Raw genomic sequence first — 15,982 nt, forward strand, 5'->3', positions numbered from 1 at the left:
CTTTTTTATTATTTTAAAGACTTTATTTTTTTAGAGCAGTTTTAGGTTCACAGCGAAATTGAGAAGAAGGTGTGGACAGTCTCCATGTCCCCCCTGACCACACATCCACAGCCTCCTCCAGTGCAGACAGCCCCCACCGGAGTGGTGCCTTTGTCATAATCGAGGGACCTGTGCTGCCACCTCATTATCACCCCAGGTCCGTAGTTTCCATGAAGATTCACTCTTGGTGTCATACATTCTGTGAGTTTGGACAAATGTATAATGACACGTACCCGCAATCATATTAACGGTTTCATACGGGGTATGCCCACTGCCTTAAAAACCCTCTGTCCTCTGCCTGTTCATCCCTCCCTAGCCCTGACAGCCAGCGAACTTTCTACTGTCTCCTTAATTTTGTCTTTTCCAGAATGTTGCAGAGTTGGAACCATACGGCGCGTAAGCTGCTCAGACTGGCTGCTCCCCCCAGGAGTACGCGCCGGGGGTTCCTCCGTGGTTCCGGGGACTGAAAGCCCCTTTGCTTTCGCTGCCCACCGCGCTCCGCCTGGCCGTGCCCGCTTTGTCTGTTCACCTTCAGAAGCTGCTCCCGCTACTGTTTCAGCCCCGCAAATTAAAATTACTGTTACCACCACTGTTTGTTTAGAATTACCCACAGCTCAGGTCTTTTTGACCAAGATCATTTTCTTTCTTTGTGAAACACATCCTTTGGATTTTCCGCTAGTGCAAAGCAAATTTCTTTTTATTTATCCTTCTTGGAGTTTACTGGAATTTCTGAATCTGTGGGTAGTTACTGTCCTTCATCAGTTACGAGGAACTCTCAGCCACTCTGACCTCGAACACCGCCTCTCCCTCGTTCTGTTGCCTCCTTCCAGAACTCTGTCGGGACGCACATGGCAGCTTCTGACTTCACGGACACATGCTTAGCGTCCTGGTCCGTCTGGTCTGTATGACAGAAACACCACACGCTGGGTGGCTTATAAACAGCAGAAATTTCTTTCTCACCATTCTGGAGGTCGGAAGTTGCCAGTTCTGGGGAGGGCCCTGTCCTGGCACATAGACGCCGTCTTCTCCCTGTGTCCTCGCGGGGCAGAAGGCGGAGCGAGCTCTCTGTGGCCTCTTCCCAAGGGCACTAATCCCACCCACCTGCCCCCCCAAGGCCCCTCCCAACACCACCGCCTTGGGGGCTAGGATTTCAACATACGCACTTGTGGGGTGCACAAACCTTCAGACCATAGCAACCAGTCTTCCACAGGGTCCGTCTCTTCGTTTCTGGGTTGCATCCTTTGAAATTCCTCCAGACTCTAGTTCAGTAGTTAAACGTTTTCCATTATGCTGTTTACCTTTTCTATTTTTTCCCAGCATTTTATTATGATAATTTTCAAGATACAGATAAACTGAAAAAATGTGACACCAAACGCCCAGATGTCACCCGCAGATGCTGTCATCAATGCTGTGCTGCCCTTGCTGCATCTTGTCACGTAACTGTCCAGCTGTCTGTGCCCCCAGCCATCCAAGCTTCCTGTGCACGTCAAAGTCAGGTGCGGCATCAGCGCACCTACCCCCGACACTTCCAGTTATGTGTTGCTAATTTGTATGTTGCCCATTTCTGAAGGGCCCGTTTTCTCCTCTTTCGCATGTGCCCGTTGTCCGTGGCGGCCGCCTGCTCGGCCCCTGTCTTTGCCATCCAGTCTCCCGTCTCTCAGCGATGTCCCATTTACTTTATAGTCTGGGCCTGAGGTCATCAGAGTTAGCAATTAAAAACACAGAATGGCAAATTAAAATTGAATTTCAGGTAAACAACGAATGATTTTTCTGGAACATGCAAGGAGTGAACATTTGGGCCAGAAACTCTTAGAAAGGCCGGTAACCTCGAAGTGTCAGGGGCAGCCTTTTCTTTCTTTTTTAAAACTTCTGCCCAAAGACAACGTGGAAACAATTTTCATTGCTGCCTGCCTCTTCCAGGCATCTATTTTTCTAGTTCATTCTTTTCCCTAAGTCTTACCGATGCTGAATCCTGGCTGTATTGTTTTGGGGAGTGGGACACTCTGCCTACACAGACTCGCCTTTAGCACGGGGGCACCTCGTTTTATTGTCCTTTGCAGATACCGTGTTGTTTACAAATTGAAGGATTGTGGCAACCCTGCGTCCACAAGTCTGTCAGCGCCACTTTTCCGACAGTGAGTGCTCACCTGGTGTCTCTGTGTCACATTGTGGAAATTTTCATGATACAGTTGACCCTTGAACAATATGTTTGAAAAACCAGGTCCACTTATATGTGGGTTTTTTCAATAAAAGTTATGCCGCATGTGCCTGCCTCTCCTGCTGCCCCTGCCACCTCCTCTACTTCTGCCTCTGCCACCCCTGAGCCAGCAAAACCAGCCCCCCCTTCCTCTTCCTGTCAGCCTGCTCAACGTGAGGATGACAAGGATGAAGGCCTTCATGATCCACTTTCATTTAATGAACAGTAAATATATTTATTTTCTCTTCCTTAGGATTTTCTTAATAATATTTTCTTTTCTCTAGCTTACTTTATTGTAAGAATATAGTATGTAATACATATAAAATATGGAATATGTGTTAATAGACTATGTTATCAGTAAGTCTTCCAATCAATAGTAGGCTATTAGTAGCTACATTTTTGAGAAGTCAAAAGTTATATGTCGATTTTCAATGGGGCAGAGGCTTGGCACCCCTAATCCCTGCATTGTTCAAGGGTCAACTGTATTTCAAACATTTTTATTATTATTATGTGTGTTATGATGATCTGTGATGGCAACATTGTAACTGTTTTGGAATGCTACAAACTGCACCTATAATACATGGTGAACCTAATTGATAAATGTGCATGTCTTGACTGTTCCACCAACTAGCCGTTCCCCCATCTTTCCTCCTTCTCTTCAGGCCTCTTTATTTCCTGAGACACAACAATATTGAAATTAGGCCTAAAATGGACTCTAAATGAAGTGACTCTTAAAGTGAAAGGAAGAGTTGCATGTCTCTCACTTTAAATCAAAAGCTAGAAATGATTAAGCTTAGTTAGGAAGACACATTGAAAGCCAAGACAAGCCAAAAGCTGGGCCTCTTGTGCCAAACAGTTAGCCAGGTTGTGAATGCAAAAGAAAAGTTCTTGAAGGGCATTGGAAGTGCTTCTCCAGTGAACACAAATGATAAGAAAACGAAACAGCCTCATGGCTGGCAGAGACAAAGTTTGAATGGTCTGGATAGAAGATCAAACCAACCACAACATTCCCCTAAGCTACAGCCTAATCCAGAGCAAGGCCCCAACTCTCTTCAATTCTACGAAGGCTGAGAGAGGTGAGGGGGCTGCAGAAGGAAAAGTTTGCAGCCAGCAGAGGCTTGTTCACGAGGTTTAAGGAAAGGGCCGTCTCCATAATGTAAAGTGCAAGGTGCAGCAGCAGGTGCCGAGGGAGCAGCTGCAGCAGGTTACCCGGAAGATCCAGCTGAGATCACGGCCGCCGGCGGCTACACTAAACAACAGGTTTTCACTGTGGAGGAAACAGCCTCCTATTGAGAAAAGATGCCGTCTAGGGCTTTCAAAGTTAGAGAGGAGAAGTCAATGCCTGGGTTCAAAGGACAGGCGGACTCTCTCGTTAGGGGCTAATGCAGCTGGTGACTTTAAGTTGAAGCCAATGTTCATTAACCATTTCAAAAATCCTAGGACCCTTAAGAACGACGCTAAATCTACTCTGCCTGTGCTGTATAAATGGAACAACAAAGCCTGGATGACAGCACATCAGTTTATAGCATGGTTTGTTGAATACTTTAAGCCTTCAGTTGAGACCTACTGCTGAGAAAAAAAGATTCCTTTCAAAATATTACTGCTCACTGACAGGGCACCTGGTCACCCTGAAGCTCTGATGGAGACATGCAAGGAGATTAATGTTGTTTTTATGCTGCTGACGCAACATCCATTCTATAGCCCACGGATCAAGGAGTAATTTTGACTTTCCAGTTTTATTATTTAAGAAATACACTTTGTAAGGCCATAGCTGCCAGAGATAGTGATTCCTCTGATGGATCTGGGCAAAGTATTATAAATTGAAAACCTTCTGGAAAGGATTGGCCACTTTTGATGCCATTAAGAACATTCATGATTCATGAGAGGAGGTCAAATTATCAACATTAACAATAGTTTGGAGGCAGTAGATTCCAACCCTCACGGGTGACTTTGAGGGGTTCATGACTTCAGTGGAGGAAGTAACTGCAGATGTGGTGGAAATTGCAAAAGAACTAGAAGTGGAGCCTGAGGACCTTGAACAGCTGCTTCTCACGGATGAGCAAGGTGATTTCTTCAGATGGAATCGACTGCTGATGAAGATGCTGTGAACATTGTTGAACTGACAACCAAGGGTTTAGAATATTCTACAAACTTAGTTGGTAAAGCAGTGGCAGGGTCTGAGACGACTGATTCCAATTTTGAAAGAAGCCCTGCTGTGGGGAAAGTGCTACCAAACAGCATCTCATGCTGGAGAGAAATCTTTCACGAAAGGAAGAGTCAATCAATGAGGCAGATGTCCTTGCGGCCTTATTTTAGGAAATTGGCACAGCCGCCCCAGCCTTCGGCAGCCACCGCCCTGATCCGTCAGCATCGAGGCCAGACCCTGCAGCAGCAAAAGATTATGATTCTCTGAAGGCTCAGGTGATTGTTAGCCTTTTTTAGCAATAAAGTATTTTTTAATTAAGGTATGTACATTTTTAAGATATAATGCTATTGCGCACTTAATAGACTACAGTGTAGTGTAAACATAAGTTTTATAGGTACCGGGAAACAAAAAAATTGTGTGACTCATGGTATTGTGATATTTGCTTTACTGAGGTGGTCTGGAACTGAACCACAGTGTCTCTGGCGCGTGCCTGCCCTGGAGCCCCGGGCAGAGGCTCTGGGCCACTCGGGAGCAGCTTCCACGTTTGCTTCCTTCCCCCATGCACTTGTGTGCCAGTTTGTTCCTGGCAACAATGGAATTCCACCTGAATCCTTCAGATGCACCCATTTATTTAATTGAGTGATTTTATTATTTTGGTTGGCTTTTTAGATCTTTTGCAGACCCTCCGGTTAGCCTTATTCCTGGAAACCGATGTTCTGTATTCATCAAAAGATCTTACAACTTTGTAAAGTTAAAGAGTTGCTTCAGGTGTTGTTAAAAATGGAGATCTAAACCAGGCAGACCCTATCTGATTATGAATATCTCTAAAACAAAATAAGTAGAATTCTTTTCCGAATTCCACCTTACTTTAAGCAGCTAATCTTTTTCTGGGGGTGCCACATGCTATAAAAATAAATCAATTAAAGTAGCCACATTAAAAGAAAAAACAAAATAAGACAGTGCAGCCCGAATGACCAGCTCCACCAGTTCAAGAGCACCACAAAGTCAGATCCCTTTACCATTCAAAGTCACCCACCCTATCGGAGAGAGGACGAGAGACCCTAATCAGCCCGCAGTGCCTCCTACCTGCCTGGGGTCCCCAGGGGCAGGGTCTGGCCGCACATGCAGGCGCTTTGTCCGCTCCTCCCGGGCCACATCGCCTGGGTCTCGCTCCGATTACTCTTTCCTCGGAATGGGCAGCTGCCTGTGGACACGGGATCTCTTCCTGACACGGGACCTCAGCCGGGCCTGACTCTACACAGCTGGAAAATCTAGTGACATTGTACCTCAAAAGGAAGAAATGTGTGCTCAAGGGCCTCAATTCCACAATAACCTGTAGAAATATTGGCCTATATGCAGAATTTCCTTCCCCTGCACAGCACAGCAAGGAATGTGGGCAATGGTAACTTTTGTCAAATCATTTAAAAACTGGCAGCTCACGCCTGTAATCCCAGCACTTTGGAAGGCGAGGAGGGAGGATCGTATGAGGCCAGGAGTTCCAGGTCAGCCTGGACAATACATTGAGACCCCATCTCTACAAAAAAAAAGAAAAAGTCATTAGCTGGGCGTGGAGGTGCACACCTGTAGTCCCAGCTACTCGGGAGGCTGAGGCAGGAGGATCACAGGAGCCCAGGAGTTCCAGGTTGCAGTGAGCTATGATCGTGCCACTGCACTCCAGTCTGGACAACAGATTGAAACTCTGTCTCAAACAAAAAGAAAAGATCATGCTACATTCTTATCCTGGGGCAATAAATGGTTAATTAAGAAGAGCAAGTGATTTTTTTCAGGAAAAAAACTTTACTGCCAAGATGAGGTACCTTATAATCTCCAAAACTAGGCATGAAAGCAGATGGAAACTTACAACTGACAGCTTATGGCTTAAAAAAAAAAAAATGTACAACCCTCTACCTCACCAGAAAACCACTACAAGAAAGTTTGGAGAAGTGTCTCCCCATAGACTGATTATTAGTTACAAGGAGAAAAACAGTAACTCTATAGTAGTGAGACCAGACAATAATTTGACCAGGAGGTCAAAGTTGACTTCTGCAACTAGGTATATCTACAGTAAAAATGAACAAAGATTTCAAATCAATAACTTAACTTTCCACCTTAAGAAACTAGGGGAAAAAGAGCAAATTGAACCCAAAGCAAGCAGAAGGAGGGAAGTAATAAAGACTAGCATGGAAATAAATGAAATAGAGAACAGAAAATCAACCAAACAAAAAGTTGTTTCTTTCAAAAGATCAACAAAATTGATAAGCACTTAGCTAGACCAAGGGATGAAAAAGAGAGAAGACTACTAAACTACTAAATTAGGACTGAAACAGGGGACAATGGATAAGAGGGAATATTATGAACAACTGTATGCCAACAAATGAGACAATTCAGATGAAATGGACAAACTCCTAGAAATACACAAAGTACAAAAACTGACTCAAGAAAAAAATCAGAAAATTCAAATAGGCCTATAACAAGTTAGGAGATTGAATTAGTGATTTTAAAACTTGCCACAAAGAAAAACTCAGACCCAGACGACTGCAGGGTGAATTCTACCAAACGCTTACAGGAGCTATACCAACGCTCCACAAACTCTTCCAAAAAGTAGAAGAGGAGGTAACATGTCCCAGTTCATTCAGTGAGGGCAGTCCTACTCTGATTCCCAAACCAGACAAAGATAACACAAGGGAAAAACTACACCCTGCAGCCCAGGAGCCTTTGTGAATACAGATATGAAAATCCTCAGTAGAACACCAGCAACCTGGACGCAGCACACATAGAAAGGGCCATAGTGGGAACTGTGCCCACGTGGGAACTGTCCTAGGAAGGCAAGGGTGGTTTAGGATCTGAAAAATCAATTAATATTCCAAACTAATAGAATGAAGGACAAAAACCATTTGATCATCCCAATAAATGCAAAGAATTTGGGAAAATCTGACAGCTTTTCATGATAAAAATGCTCAACACAAAAAGAAAGGTACTTCCTCAACCTGATAAACGGCATCTATAAAAAACCCAGTGGTGACTGAATGTTTTCCCCCTGGGATTAGGAAGAAGACAAGGACATCTGCTCTTATCACTTCTCTTTAACACTGCTCTGGAGGTTCTAGCCAGGTCAGTTAGGCAAGACAAAAAAATAAAAGGCATCCAGCTGGAAAAGAAGCAAAACTATCTCTATTTACAGAAGACATGATCTTGTACATAGAAAATCCAAAGGAATCCATTAAAAACCACAAGAGCTAATGAAGTTCAGCGGGTTTGCAGGATACAAGATCAATATACAAAAATCAGTTGCGGCCAGGCATTGATTGTGGCACACACCTGTGATCCTAGAACTTTGGGAGGCCAAGGCAGGAAGACCTCTTGAGCCCAGGGGGTTGAGGCTGCAGTGAGCTATGATTGTGCCACTGCACTCCAGCCTGGGTCACAGAACGAGACCCTGTCTCTGAAAAAAAAAATCAGTTGTATTTTTATACATTCACAATGAACATTCCTAAAATGAAGTTAAGAAATGAATTCCATTTGCAATAGCATCAAAAAGAATAAAATACTTAGGTATAAATTTAATAAGAGAGGTGCAAGACTTACACACTGAAAACTATAAAATGTTGTTGAAAGAAATTTAGGCCAGGTACAGCGGCTCATGCCTGAAATCCCAACACTTTGGGAGGTCAAGGCAAGAAGATTGCTGGAGGCCAGGAGTTCAAGACCAGCCTGGACAACATAGTGAGAACCCATCTTTACAAAACATTTTAAAATTAGCCAGGTGTGGCTACAGGCACGAGCCTATAGTTCTAGCTACTCGGGAGACTGAGACAGGAGGATCACTTGAGCCCAGGAATTGGAGGTTGCAGTAAGCTGTGATCGTGCCATTGCACTTCAGACTGGGTGACAGAGTGAGACCCTGTCTCAAAAAAAAGACAAAAGAATAAAGAAATTTAATAAATGAAAAGACCTCCCGTGTTGACAGATGGGAAGACCAAATATTGTTAAGATGGCAATACTCCCAGAATTGATCTACAGATTCAATGCAATCTTCATCAAAATCTCAGTTGCCTTTTTTTGCAGAAATGGACAAACTGACCCTAAAATTCTTGTGGAAATAAAGGGACAGGACCCAGAAGAGCCAAAACAATTTTGAAAAAGAACAAAGTCAGGAGCCAGGCACAATGGCATGTGCCTGTAGTCTCAGCTACTTGGGAGGCTAAGGCAGGAGGATCGCTTGAGCCCAGGAGTTTGAGACCAGATGTCTAAAAAAACAAAAAGAAAGAAAGAAAGAAGGAAGGGAGGGAGGAAGTCAGAAGACTCACAATTTCCAACTTCAACATATTACCAAGCTTCAGTAGTCAAGGTGGTTAAGTATTAGCACACAGGTAGACATATCAATCCATGGAACAGAACTGAAAGTCCAGAAATAAACTCTTACATTTATGGTCAATTGATTTTGGACAAGGGTCCCAAAACAATTTAATGGGGAATGAATAGTCTTTTTAACAAATGGTGCTGGATAAACTGGATATCCTCACGTGAAAGAATGAAGCTGGATCCCTACTTCATACTATCCACAAAAAATAACTTACAATGGACCAAAGACCTAAATATAAGAGCTAAAATTATAAATTATAAATTTATAAAATTATAAATTGTTATAAAACTCTTAGAAGAAAACATAGGAGTAAATCTTCATGTCCTTGTGTTAGGCAGTAGTTTCTTGGATACAACATTGAAAGCAGAAGCAATAAAAGAAAAAACAAATAATTTGGACTTCATGAGAATTAAAAACTTTTGTACTACAAATGATACCATCAAGAGAATGAAAAGACAGCCCACAGAATGGGAGAAAATATTGGCAAATCATACTGATAATGGACTTGCATCCAAAAATAAAAAATAAAAAGACAAATAATACAACTTAAAATGAGAAAAAGATTTGACTAGACAAGTCTCTAAACAAGATACACGAATGGTCGAATAAGCACATGAGAAGATGCTCAATATCATTACTCAGGAGCAAAATTGAAACCACAGCACAAGTCCACCCACTGTGACTATACCCCCTAGTGTGGCCACAATAAAAAAGATGGACAAGTTTTAGGAATGACGTGGAGAAACTGCAACCCTCATAGGTTGCTGGTGGGAATTTAAAACTGTGTAGACACTTTGAAAAACAGTGTGGCAGTTCCTCAAAAGGTTAAACATGGAGTTATCACATGATCTGGAGATTTCTCTCCTAGGTACATACCCAGAGAAATGAAAACAGACATTGACATAAAAACTTGTACACGAATGTCCGTAGCACTGTTATTCATGATATCCCAAACTGGAAACAACCCAAATGTCCATCAACTGATAAATGGACAAATAAAATGTGGTGTATCCGTACAACAATTACTGGTCAGCTGTCAAAAGAAGGGAAGAGCTGATACATGCTGCGGCACACATGACCCTGGACCCTGTCACGCCAAGGGAAAGTGGGCAGTCGCAAGAGACCACACACTGATGACTCGCTGTACATGGAGTGCCCAGAACAGGAGAAGCTAGAGAGACAAAGTGGATTAGTAGTTGTTAAGAGCTGGTGGTAGGTCAAGGCAGGAGGGAGATGGGAGTCACAGCTAATGGGTGTGGGGTTTTCTTTAGGGGCATGAAAATGTTCTAAAGTTAGATTGTGGCGATAGTTGCACAACCCTGTGAATTTCATAAAAATCATTAAGTTGTATACTTTAAATGGGTAAATTTTATGGTATGTGAATTAAATCTCAAGAAAGTTGATTCTTAAAAAAACAACCTCATCAATGAGGAACAAATGAACTCACATACCTCCAGAGATGGCACCATGAGAAAGGTACAATATTTCTTTTGTGGTATTCTGGCTGGGGATGAATAACCTGAATCTATTATGAGGAAATAGAAAAGAAATTGCAGACCTTTCTATAACATAATTGGTCTGTATTCTTCACCAATGTCAGCGTTGTGAAGGACAAACTGGTTGAGGAAATTTGTCCGATTAGAGACTAAGAGATATGCAATGTGTGACCCTGGAGTGGGTCCTGGAGAGAAAAGCGTCTTGGAGGATATATTTGGGACAAGTAACAAAATTAGAATATGGGTTGTAGATTAGATTGAATGATTATATCAATGTTACATTTCCTGAACTTCATAACCATACTATGGTTTGGTAAGAAAATATCTTTGTTAAAAGGAAACAACCGTAAAGGAAGAGGCATGATGTATGCAGTCTACTTACCACAGAGAGATTAAACATCAACATAGAAGGAATATATATGTTTTATATCAAATATTATATATTATTATGTATATACATATAAACATGTGTGTATATATATAATATAAAAGATACCTTCTCTGCCTATTGAATTAAAAAAATAAGTATGAATTCTGGATGGTGAGTCAATAGACATTTGTTAAATTCTCTAAATTTCTGGGGTTTTTCCTCCAAATAAAATACAATAAAATCAAAAAGTGCATGCCTGATTCTGCCTTTAAAAACACTTCCCAGAGTCACAATGAGGATGGTTTGTCAGTGTGCGGCTGACAATCACGTTTTCCTGGGTTTGTCCCTGACCGCTTTTCTGGCCTTGAGTGTATCACAGACCAGTCACTGGCTTTGTGGTCCCTGGCTGTACGCTTAAACATTCTGCTTTCTATTTTCTCTGTTAAAGTAGGACATGGAATCTACCCAGTCATTTTGTTAGGGTATAATGTTCTTTCAGGGAAGTTACTCATATTGGAAATCACCATGAAAAGAATGCTATATGTCCTAGATTTAAAGAACCTACCAATTTAAAGCTTTAAGCTTTTTGAAAAAGAAAGGAAGGAAGGAAGGAAAGGAGGGAGGGAGGGAGGGAAAAGAAAGAATAAAGAAGAGAAAGTAAAATGATCACCATACTGCATTTACAGATCCTCCCCAAAGTGCATCACAATATCGAGAAAATATAGTAATTATCACCCTTCTGCCAGGATCATGTCATCTTGGCCTGACTCTTTGTCCATCATGCCAGAGGGCCAGATTCCCAGCGTTTCTCTTTCCGTGTAGAGATCCTCAGTCTCCATTCCATGTGACAGGTGGCATGGCAGTTGCTGGGGACTTGGGAAAGCAGTAGATAGTTACACCAAGACAAGGGGTGTAACAGCAGATCAAACACATGCATCCAATTTTGTTCCCTCCTGAAATTTTACTGAAACTAGAATAAGAGGATGCTTTCTAAAAAGATATAACAATACTGGGGAGAATAGAGAAGGAGACAAAAACTTGACAATTAGAAGCAAGTAGACAGGTGGTGCTGACTTAGAAGACTTCAGGAAACTGCAGTCCGCAGGCGGCAGTGGAGGAAGCTCAGAATTAACCCAAATTACACTGAAGAATCCTGAAAAAAGCAAAGAAACACCGGCAGCCCCAGGTGCCTCTGGAGTTTGGGATCAAGGGCAGGGATAATAGAAGGAGGCCTGGGTGCCAGCGTGTGCTTCAGGGGAAATGTCTAGATCCTCCTCCGCAAATGTGTACCTCTGGGCAACTGTTCCTCACCTACAGATGAGAGAAAAAATTAGGTTTATCCTCCAGAGAGGGTAAAACAGGAAGTCTCCCTATTGGTGAATACCAGGCACATTCGAGGGTGTAGATAACATATCCAAAACCAGGAGGATTAAGAGACAGTACGTGAGAATAGTTTCATTCTCAGGAAACACACACTGAAGTATGAAGAGGTTGATGGGCATGATGTACCAAGTTCTATTCTCAAGTGGTTCAGAAAAAATGAATATTAACTTATATATTCATGTTGAGGGGCAAAATGTTAAATGGAGCAACATGCTAAAAATCAGTAAATCTGGATAAAGAATATGTGGACATTCTCAGTAGTATGCTTGCAACTTTTCTCTAAGTTTGAAATTACTTCAAAATAAAAAAGTTTTTTTAAAAAGAGAGAGAGAGAGACAGCCAGGTGGAGTGGCTAACGCCTGTAATCCCAGCACTCTGGGAGGCCAAGGCGGGTGGATTGTTTGAGCTCAGGAGTTCGAGACCAGCCTGAACAAGAGTGAGACCCCGTCTCTACTAAAAATATAAAAAATTAGCCAGGCGTGGTGGTGCATGCCTGTAGTTCCAGCTACTTGGGAGGCTGAGGCAGGAGGATCACTTGAGCTCAGGAGTTTGAGGTTGCTGTGAGCTACAATGACACCAAGGCGCTCCAGCCTGGGCTACAGAGTAAGACTCTGTCTCAAAAAAGAAAGAGAGCGAGACAATATGCATACTGAATGCTGAATGCAAAGAACACCAGACCTTTTTTTTGCCTCTTCCCATTGGCTGTAAAAAGCCTGTAGCCAGCCCTTACCCTACAGAAAGGAGATTTGAATACCCCTTTCTACAGAGTTTGAGCAGCTTAAGAAGAAGGACCTAGGATATTTGATTGGGGGTCTCTCCCTAGCAGCCCCCTGAGAATGCCCTCCTGAAGCTAAAAGCATAGGCACCCCATGCACATGGTCAGATCTTCCAATTTTCTTTCTAGTACCCCACATAAACTGTTACACATAAACAGACAGCAGAAAGGCATGATTGATAAAAAACCAAACAGAAAAAGCCCAACTTATAGAATCAGAGAGTATGCAAGGAGAAAAACCTGGGGGGAGAAACTGTCATTGATATCCTTAGAGAGATAAAATGAGGCATTACATTCGTGAAACAAGAAGCGGATACTATTAGAAAGGACATTAAGAGAATAAAAAAAAGAGCCCTTAGAAATTTTTTTAAATGTTAGTGGAAATGAAGAACTCAATAAAATACTGGAAAAAATAAATTTTGGAATGTCCCAGAAAGTAGAGAAAAAAGACATAGAGATAAAAAATTAGAGAGAAAAGGGAAGAAAATAAGAGGATCTGTCCAGTGGGTCCAAAACCCAAACAATAGGGGGTCCAGAAAGGAGAAAATGGGAATCAGAACTCAGCAATGAAATAATTCAAGAAAATGTATTTGAACCAAAGAACAAGTTTTCAAATTGAAAGCCCCAATGAGTGTCTGGCACAATGGGTTAAAAAGATTTACACTCAGGTATATCACCATGAATTTTCAGAACATTTGGAAAAAGAGAAGTTTCTACAAGCTTCTTGAGAGGGGAAAAAATTAGTTAAAAAAGAAAGGGGTATAATCTGGAATCTGAATATTTTTGGATTTTTCCTTAGAAACTCTCAAAGCAAAAATACTACAGAGCATTGCCTTTAAGGGTTTAAAAGAAAATTATTTTCTTATATAATTTTATTTTATACCTAGCTCACTTATCATTTCTGTATGAAGATAGATTAAAAATATTGTCAGACTTTCAAAATCCTCCAAAATTTGCCTCCCATGTACTGTTTCCTCAAAAAGCACTCTCTCTCTCTTTTTTTCTCTCTCTCACTGTCAAAAAAGAAAAACAAGACTTAGTCAAGAACCAGGAAACATATGAGTAAAAAGAAGATTCTTGACAGGAGATGGACAGAAGAAATAGAAAAGGACCATGAAACCTGTAGTTCTAGGACCACAGCTACATGGCAGATGTAGAGGGCAACCTATCCATTCTATTCAAAAGATCAACATATTAAAGGCTATAATTTCCAAGATCCCTGTTGTCATTGTACCACATTTTAAACTTGAGGACAGAGTGAGCCTGGCACTGACCCTTATCTAACTCTGGCTTGGCTGGATCATATGCTAATGCATTTCTGCTCTTCTCTCTCTGTCTTGCTGCCTGAGTCAACTGAGGACACTACTTCACCCCACAGAAGTGGTCTGCTTTGATCTATTCATGAGCACTGGAACTGGGCCACAAACGACTCACATTTTCTTGCACATTTTTGCCATGTATCTAACATCTGGTCTCATATGCTCCAGCCCTGCCTGAGGCCTTGGCCATGGTGAGCCTGTGATGCAAAGCCTCATTCATGACCTCACCACTGACCCTCACGCTACAGTAGCTCCTTTTTTTACACAACTAAGTTTTTACTTGTTACTCACATTTTAAAAATAAACAATGTCCTCTGAGCTAGGACAGTCAGCCCCCCCCCAAAAATAATAAAAATAAGCAATAGATTATTTTGATAAAAGCCATTCTCACTGGAGATAAGTGATATCTCATTGTGGTTTTGATTTGCATTTCCCTGATGATTAGTGATGTTGAGCATTTTTTCAGTTGTTTATTGGTCATTAGTCTATCTTCTTTTGAAAATCTTCTGTTCATGTCTTTTGCCCACTTCTTAATGGGGTTGTTTGATTTTTCCTTGCTGATTTGCTTGAGTTCTTTATAGATTCTAGTTATCAGCCCTTTATCGGATGTTTAGTATGCAAATATTTTCTCCCATTCTGTAGGCTGTCTATTTACTCTAATGATCGTTTCCTTGGCTCTTGCTTTTTAATTTGATCAGGTCCCATTTATTTTTGTTGTTGCTGTGATTACCTTTGTGGTCTTTTTCATAAATTCTTTGCCTAGGTTGATGTCTACAAGAGTTTTTCTAACATTTTCTTATAGAATTCCTATAGTTTCATGCCTTAGGTTTAAGTCTGTTTCCCATCATGAGATGCTTTTTGTGAAAGGTGTGAATTCTGTTTTAGTCTTCTACATGTGGCTATCCAATTTTCCTGGCACCATTTATTTACTTATTTATTTATTTTTTTGTCTCTCTCTGTTGGCTGCCGTGGCGTCAGCCTAGCTCACAGCAACCTCAAACTCCTGGGCTCAAGCAATCCTCCTGTCTCAGCCTCCCGAGTAGCTGAGACTACAGGCATGCGCCACTATGCCCAGCTAATTTTTTCTATATATATTTTTAGTTGTCCAGATAATTTCTATTTTTAGTAGAGACAGGGTCTTGCTCTTGCTCAGGCTGGTCTCGAACTCCTGAACTCAAGCAATCCTCCCGCCTTGGCCTCCCAGAGTGCCAGGATTACAGGCGTGAGCCACTGCCCCTGGCCACAGTACCATTTATTGAATAGGGATTCTTTTCCCCGGTTTATGTTTTTGTCTACTTTGTCAAAGATGAGATGGCAAAGTGAGGATGGCTTTATATCTGGGTTCTCAGTCCTGTTCCACTGGTCTATGTATATGTCTCTGTTCCTGTTTTGGTTGCTATAGCCCTATATTATACTATAGCTTGAATTCTGGTAAATTGATGCCTCCCAATTTGTTGTTTTTGCTTAGGGTTGCTTTGGCTATATAGGGTCTTCTTTAGTTCCATAGGAAGAGTAGAATTATTTTTCTAGATCTCTGAAAAATGATGTTGGTATTTTAATAGGATTGCATTGAATCAGTAGATCACTTTGGGTAGTATAGACATTTTAACACTGTTGATTCTGCTGATCCATGAGCATGGTATGTTTTTCCATCTGTTTACGTCCCCAAGCAACAAATGCTGGCATGGATGTGGAGAGATAGGAACATTCATACACTGTTGGTGGAACTCCAAACTAGCACAACTTTTATGAAAAGAAATATGGAGATACCTCAAAGAACTAAAAGCAGAACTACTATTTGATCCAGAAATCCCACTACTGGGGATTTACCCAAAGGAAAAAAAGATACTCTACAAAAAAAGACATCTGCCCTCAAATGTTTATAGCAGTACTT

The sequence above is a fragment of the Lemur catta genome, chromosome 22, assembly GCF_020740605.2.
Source record: "Lemur catta isolate mLemCat1 chromosome 22, mLemCat1.pri, whole genome shotgun sequence".
Classification (NCBI taxonomy): Eukaryota; Metazoa; Chordata; class Mammalia; order Primates; family Lemuridae; genus Lemur; species Lemur catta.